Below are 8,342 nucleotides of genomic sequence, written 5' to 3'. Positions count from 1 at the left end.
TTAACTGACACAATATGTTCCCTTTTATTCATCTCACTATTAGAGACCATATAATCAGAATTTCATTTCTAATTTCCCAGTTTTGAAATCTAACTTAAAAAAGGAAAAATTCAGACACAGAATCATAACCATTTCTTCCTCTTAAAAATTACTTTCTAAAGTTTAGGAAATTTTTCAGTCCACTGGCAAATGATGCTTATTGAGTACCTGTTCTGTGTCAGGTGCTGTATGAAGAATTTGAGGAAAAACAATGAACAAGATTGACTGTTTGCTGCTATGTGGTCCAATGGGGAAATACTGATTTGTCTGACTTTATCTTCTTTTGCTGTTATGAACTCTCAAGTGGTAAGTTTTGTTTTTCCTAAGTGGCTTGTCACTTCTATATTCTGTACCTGTTTTTCCTTTTGAGCAGAATGAAGACTAGAGGCACAGTTCCTGTCATTGCTGCTATGCCTCCAGACAGATGAAAGAGCATGAAAATAAATGTGAAACTTGCTCAATGCTCTCCATTTATAGTGCTTAACGACAGAGACGCTGGCACTTGGCTGAGGCACTGTCCTTCAACTCAAGCACCATTCACCCAATTTCCTTCAAGTGAGAAATACAGAAGGTTAGAGAAAGCCTTTTGCCAAGCTTGGAATATATTTAGTTTGTAATCTTTCATCACTTGGATTTTTTTCTTTCAGAGAAACTAAAATTTCTTGTTTAAGACCAAAAAAAAAAAAAAAAAGAGAGAGAAAAAAGACCCCAGAGTCTAACTTCGCACATTAAAAAATGTTCGTGCAATTATCTAAATGGCAAGCAGATCTCCCTAAAGCAGTAGGGTGGCAGGGCAGTTGATGAGGCAGAAGCAGAGGGCCTGGGTTTCCCTTGAAATGCATTGATGAATAGAAAAAAACTGACTTGGCTCTTTAACCTTTAGGTTATGCCAAACCTGCACAGACAGGCGACTCTGGACGTTTGTGAGCTTCAATCTGTACAGAACAGACCCATCCTGGCCTGTGATCTCTGGGAGTTATAGAGTGTCCAATGGAGAAAGCATTTTTGCTTGTCCGAGACTTTCTGGTTAATGGCCCTCCTCCTTGTCCACCGTGCCAGCCTCCCATATGCTCTCATATGTCTCCCTCACGTCTGCTGACTGTTGCCAAAAGGACTCTTTTATAGGGTTGGTGAATGTTCTCATTTATCTCTTTCTTGCTTTCTGTTTCCTTCTCTTTGTTCTTCCTTTATGGAATTACTCAAGATATAGGGGCACTATTTAGGTTTCTTAAGTAAGTGGACCGTTCTCACCTTTTCACTCAGTGGTCATAGGCTCCTGGAGTTGGAGGGCCTGGAGGGTCCTTCACACCACTCCCTGCCTCTCAAGCTGCACCTCACCCAGGTCTTTGGGGACAGGACCATACAGCTCTACCCATAAACATCATCTAGTGGGTAGCTATGTCCACTATTAGGAAATATGCCTGGAGACCTAAACTTTCCCAAGTCACGTTTGTGGTAAGTCTATTCTCAGTGAAGCTGGTACACTTTAAGACCATTAGAAAGTTCCTCTATAGCAGTGGTTTCTCAACTGGAGACAGTTTTGCCCACTTCTCCTGGGGGGGACCCTTAACAAGGTCTAGAGATAGTGTGGTTATCACAGGTGGGGTGCTGGTATTACTGACATCTAGTGGGTAGAGTCCAGGGGTGCTTCTAAAACAGCCCACATGGCAGAGGACAACCTCCTATAACAAACAGTCATCTGGCTCAAAATGTCAGTAGTGTTGAGGGCGAGAAACCCTGGTCTATAGTAAACCAAGCTTTAATTCTTTTTGGAAATTATAGGAAAATATAAGCCATTATTGAAATGAAGCCTGGTATTTAATGGCTGTGTGATTGTAAAGCACAGTTCTTCCATAAGCGAGGACAGGATTACTGTTCCGTGCAGCAGCTGCAAGAATCACTGCCCTCATGTCTATGACATGCTAATAACAGTGCCTAGAATTAGTGGACATTCCATGCATCGTACCAAATATCACTCCAAGGAAAAGCGTATTGACCGATTTGCTGTAGGCAATTGATTTTAAGGGACTTTGAGAATAGCAGTGATTTCAGTGATTTCTTTAAGTTTTGGTTTATGTTGTTTTTCCTGATGAAAGGGAGAAAGCTAAAGAGCAGGAGAGTTTGACTTGGGTTGTGTTCCATATGGAGTGTCCTGATTACTCCAAACCTTGCTTTTTTCTCATCTACTTTGACTTTTTTTTTTTTTTTCAAAAGGAGTTTTTATTTATACAGAGTCCTGATCACTTCAGGGGTTGGAAGAGAGGGAGAGGTTCCTTTTTCAATTCAGGGGTTTCCCTAATATTGATTTATTTTTACCAAACCTGTAGCAAGTGGCATCATGGATGGGGTAAACCAATTGCAATGTAAATCTCTCTAGTCCCTCCCTGCTGGAGCACAAGGTGGGCATCAAGCTTGGCTGCTGTAAGAATCCTGAGTTTAGGGTTTTCAACACTAACTTCTCCAACTTCTATTTCCGAAGGTTTGGAATCAATTGATAGGACAGTAGACAGGCACGTGATTGCAGTCTCCACTGTCTGTTCAAATGTCCTATCAAATTTCTTCACTTTTTTTTCAAGGAAGCTGGTTGACTCAGTTCGTGTAACCCCTGCTGCAGTGGCCTTAATCCCACAGCAGTAACCCGCAGGGTGACCGTGCACACCTGAGGACCTTGTTCTCCATCTATCCCGAGTATAATCATAGAACCACCAAGAGGCCTCATTTCAGCATCCCGTGTGCAGACCTGAGAAATATCTGCAATTCGTTTACGCAGCATGTCCATGGGAACCTCGTAGCCATACTTGTGTTTCCAATGAGTTGCCTCATAGCATGCTCTCCGTATCGGGGATCTGCTGTCAGCCGTCATTCCTGTCATCACACAGCCAGTGTTTTTGTTTATCTTGAATAAGGGAGTCACCATGCTGGAATCCAATAATTTATCAGGGACTTTCTTTTGAGGGACAATTACTGCACAGTCTTTCCCTCTAACAGTGACTGATGTAAAACCACCCTGGGTAATAGCCTTAAAAGCATATTTTACTTGGTTGAGGTGACCCTCAATTGAGAAAATGGTAATATGGCGGTTGAAACCAGCGCTGGAACCACAGGACACGGTGCACCCACTACTTCAGTTATGGCCTCTGGGCCCCGAGCTCTGGCACCACGCAACCTACCTTGACTTCTTATCAGCATTCTTTTACGTTCTTCTCCTGTTGTTTTGCTCCAGATTATCAACTGTATCAGTCTACTCAGACAGGAAGATGGTAAAATTGCTAACTCATGAGATGACCTCTAAGAACCAATAGAGGAAAGAGAGAGGTGATGAATGCTTTCTTGTCATATGCAGCACTAAAGAATGGCCTCAGGACTCTGGAGACCACCTGACCTTTCCACTTAAAATCCCCCCATACACCTCAGGTATCTAGAAGGATGTTTCTTACCGCAATTGCTTAAAAAAGAATGAGATACTCAGATAAGTTGAGCAACTCAGAAGTTGTCCCTGAGATGCCTGGGGTTCCCTGTGTCCCAGTAGTGGTGTCCACTGTGCTATGCCTTAGGCAGGACCAATCTTTTAGGTTCCTGACTTGGAGAACTTTAGGTTGCCCTGGGAGAGATCCATAGTGCTGGTGGGGACGGTGGAGGGACATTTGGTGTGTCTTTGTACCTGGAAATCAACCTGCTCTCCTCACATGAGAATGTGAGCTAGGTGGGAGGAAATGATTTGAATTGATCCTGAGCAGACTCAACTGGCACTGATGGCAATGCAGAGCTTTCACTCACAGATGGCAGGGCAGTGATAGTCCTAGAAGATACTTTCCTGTGCTGACCCAGCCATTCTCCTCATCCTAGGAAATGTTTAAGTTCAACCTACTTAAACATTCACACGCTAAGCTACCACTCCCCATCCTTGAATCTCGTTCTACATCCTGGTGACTTGTGTTCTATATTATATGCCGTAATTAGTTCATATCAGTAAGGTTATTCAATATTTGTCCTTCTGTGTCTGACTTATTTCCTATAACAAAAAATCCTCAAGTTTCATCCATACTGTCGCACGCTTCAGGACTTCATTCCTTCTTACTGTTGAATGATATTCCATCACACATATATACCACATTTTGTTCATTACTAGTACTATGGAAGAAGAGAATGACTTTTGATGGGCAGAAAGTGTACTCTGCCATACACATCTACATCTTCCATTTATTATGCCTCCCAACTCCCAGAACTAGTTCTGCCTGGGGAACCTCATAAGGCTTTTTCTTTTTTCTTAATCAAAATTTATCTGATTCATGTCTCATTTCTTCTGGTGCTTTCATGGCAGGAATAAAAATAATATTCTAATTCATTTACCAGGTGTGGCAGGCAGTAGGTAAAGAGAGTACTTTTTCAGAAAAGTATTTTAGATGATAAATTCAAGCCTTGACTTGAACTGGCAGCAAGGGTTTCAGATTTTATGAAGGGTAATTTAGGACAAAGATAGGTAGTAGTAGGTGGGGAGTTTTATTCTACTCTCTATCTGTAGTTTCATTAAATTGTCCAGTTAGCCCTTCTTCCAGTGCTACCTTTGCATATTTTACACATCAGACTCCATTTCCACAAATATCATAGGCTCAAGAAATTCTTCATATGTTGTAGGATTTAATGATAATAAGTAAAGAAATGGCTATTCCTGGGCTACGGTGGCTCAGCAGGCAAGAATGCTTGCCTGCCATGCCAGAGCACCTGGTTTCGATTCCTGGTGCCTGCTCACAAAAAAAAAAAAAAAAAAAGAAATGGCTATTCCTGTCTGTAGGAATTACAACAATATCCAGGCTCTGAAAATGAATTTGTAAAAGGTGAAGTCTTTTGAACCCAGTACAGATTATGTGATAGTATAGATTGTAAGCCTAAGCCTGGATGAATGCACGAGGGTGAGTGAGAGGGTTGTTTTGTTTCAGGTATTTGATGCTCTTTACCTGGTACCCTGGTTAGTAGAGACACTAATTCCAAGACACACTGAGGATGGAGCTGAGGCTGTAAGGATGTAACCATCTCTGCCTGATGGTCTCAGGAAGAGAGGAAGACTCTGCTGGTGGGGGACTCTTTAGACTCTGCTGGTGGGGAACTGGGAGGGCAAATGCAGAGGCAATGAAATGGAGCTGACACTGCTCCTGCAAATACTGAGGTCTGATTGATGTGTGGCTTGGGAACAGAGCTGATGGGGGAGGCCGTTGTGTTGTTGAAAGGAGCTAAGATTTAAGAGCTGTGAGCACACGAGTGTTGGTGGAGAGCCTAGGTGTTGCCACTGCCTTAAGGGATACAACTTCTGTAATTAAAATAATTTTTAAAACATTGTCCTAATTGAAACATATATAGATGTGGCAATCAAGCTTCACCTCAATTTCTTGAGATTTTTTTTTTCTATTTATCTGTATACCTCTTGAAGATGGGAAAGGGCTTATGTTTTTTAAAGATGCATGAGGTGCTTGGCCTCTGTGGTGTGTAGGGAAATGACACAACTGAATGACAACCTGTGTTTTCAACAGAAGCATTGCACAAAGTGCACACTTACTGGGGACAGTGAAGATGTGTGGAGAGATGCCCCTGACGAGTGAGCTGGGGGGCCGCCTGCATTAAACAAGTGATATCGCAATTAACACTGACTGAACACTTGCCAAGGGTAAGCAGCTTGGTAGAGATCCAGAAGTAGTCATTGGAGGAGCTGGATTTAAACCCAGGAGTCTTCCTCATCACCGTATGCTATGCCCTAACAGCAAGCAGCGGCTCAAGAGTGGCGCCTCACCTAACTTCTCCAGATTCCTGCAGGGAGGCTTCATGGGCATCTGTCACTCAGTGACACTGGAGAACTTGGTCTCCAGGTTCCACTATGTAGACAGATGGAAGATGGAGGGTGGGAGGGACCCAGCTCGTTTCATTTCCCCAATCAGATTTGCTGAGTAGCCATGATGTGTCAAGGTATGTTTCTTAGTAATGTTTCTCCTTCTCATCCCGCTTTGCCTTTCCCATCAACCTAGCACTGCTTCTGTTACTCATCATCTTCCACTTGAATCATTACAGTAGTGACCTAACCTTGGGTCAAGCCTCCAGACTGGCCCTCATGTTGGAGCAACAGTGATCTTTCTATAATACACACTGATCATGTCTCTCTCCTGCTTGAAAGCAGCTCCCATGGCTTTCAGAATCAAGGCCAGACTTCTTAAGCAGACCAGGCAGGCCCCACTGGCCCAGTTCCAGCCTAGCTCTCTAACCCATCACCCATCACTCTTGCCTCATCCACCATCCTAAGCTGTGTATGGATTTATAGTCACCCTGTGAGTCATTAGCGTATCCCACCTCCTGGCTTTGCATGTACTTTCCCTCCACCCAGAAAGTTCTTTCACCATTCTTTCATCTGCTCAAATTCTACTATACCTTTGAAACTTGGCTCAAGAATCACCTCCTCTGGGATTTAGATGAGGTGCCCCTTCACTGTGCTTCATCTTGCAGAGCACTTGCCACACGATCCTGTAATCGATTTATCTTTCTCCACCACTAGGCTGAGAAATTCAAGAAAATTAAAAAATCTTATTCAATTTTTTATTTCCAGCCCTTACAACAGCATCTGGGCTCAGAAAAATACCTGTCGACAAATAATAAACTGTTTAACAGGAACATCGACTCTGGCTTCAGGTTCCCATGTAGAGTAACACTCCCTACGTCTCTAGAAGAATAACCAAGCACGCTCAGCCCAGGACCTCCTGGACTTTGCTCTCTGGGTGTGTTTGCCATCACAAGCAGGCTTTCCAGCATGCTCCACTCCGCAGTAAGGGGCCTGCACCTGTCGGGACAGTCTTGTCGGTCTAGGTGTGTCCATGACTTGGGAGATGAGTATTTCTAATTAAGAATGAAGACACCTTGCCATAGCACCAGAGATATGTTCTTTCATCAGATTTTTCAATAAGAAAAGGAATATTTTTACCTCCATCTCTCTGACTTCTATGTCTTCCTCTGTGTTAGTTAGATTCAGTTGTCAACTTGGCCAGGTGAGCATACCTAGTTCTGTTGCTGCGGACACAAGCCAATGGTACGTGAACCTCATCTGTTGCTAATTACATCTGCAGTCAGCTAGGAGGTGTGTCTACTGCAATGAGTGACGTTTGACTTAATTGGCTGGTGCTTAAATGAGAGAGCACGTTGGAGCACAGCTAAGCAGTTCGGCATTCCTCATCTCAGCACTCGCAGCTCAGCCCAGGCCTTTGGAGATGCAGAAAGAAGTCACCCCGGGGAAAGTTGTTGGAACCCAGAGGCCTGGAGAGAAGACCAGCAGAGACCATCCTGTGCCTTCCACGTAAGAAAGAACCTCAGTGGAAAGTTAGCTGCCTTTCCTCTGAAGAACCAACAAAATAAATCCTCTTTTATTAAAAGCCAATCCGTCTCTGGTGTGTTGCATTCTGGCAGCTAGCAAACTGGAACATCCTCTCAACCGGCTGCTGGTGTGTTTCTATACAATCGTACCTCCACTTTCCTCTACTCACTTTTGGCTTCACCCACGAGGGGAGCATGTAATTTGATTTTGAAAACAAAATTTAGTCTAGGACTCTGACTTTCAGGTAAGTAAGGACCATCACCTTTCAAATGAACTACCACAGAGAAACCTCTTTGCTGGTGTAAGAAAATAATTGGGGGCTCTTATTTTGCTAAAATACACTGTTTGGGTCAACTATAAAATCTTGGGAGAGAATAAGATTTTCATGAAGTGAAATGAGTGCAGAACCATATCTTCAAAAAATTTCTAATAAACAAGCTCTAATGTGTATCCGCACCACACACCCTTCCCTTCAGAGTTAATTTTCTCAAATGTGGGAGCAGATGGATAGTTTCCCACAGCATGGTAAGGTGGATGATTTCTCTTTAAAAATTTAGAGGTGTGATTTTCAAAAATAAATGGGAAAACATTTTTTCTGATGCTTGTATTCTGAAGCAGTGCCAGAAAGCTTCTAAATTAATTGGTCTTACACATTGTTTTTATTAAAAGAAAGAAAGACAAAAAAAAAAACACTTTGTTTTTCATAGGTTCATCTTTTGCTGGCTCATTATTCAAATTACTAGGGATTTAAACTGAGAAGCCTCAGTTGCCAATCACTGCCAATAAAGCTGGAGTGGCAATAACATCACTCAGGTCCAATCTTAATACCTCCAGCAAGGACCAAAACCCAGTCATGACTCAATGACCTGTTGCTCAGGCCACTCTGATCTTCATTCCTTCCCCCAGCATCAGTCTTCTCTGGCACACTTTTCTCCATAGCTTATTTCAAAATTCACCC

The 8,342-nt window shown here is 42.9% G+C and overlaps 1 pseudogene; it reads right to left on the bottom strand.

Annotated features, from left to right (window-relative positions):
• Positions 1 to 2,375: 2,375 nt before the first annotated feature.
• LOC143680315 (proteasome subunit alpha type-6 pseudogene) lies at positions 2,376 to 2,911 on the bottom strand (annotated as a pseudogene).
• Positions 2,912 to 8,342: the final 5,431 nt, after the last annotated feature.

Source organism: Tamandua tetradactyla, chromosome 4 (genome assembly GCF_023851605.1).
Source record: "Tamandua tetradactyla isolate mTamTet1 chromosome 4, mTamTet1.pri, whole genome shotgun sequence".
NCBI classification, from domain to species: Eukaryota; Metazoa; Chordata; class Mammalia; order Pilosa; family Myrmecophagidae; genus Tamandua; species Tamandua tetradactyla.
Note: the sequence above shows the minus strand (reverse complement) of the source record. Positions and strands in the feature narration are given on the sequence as shown.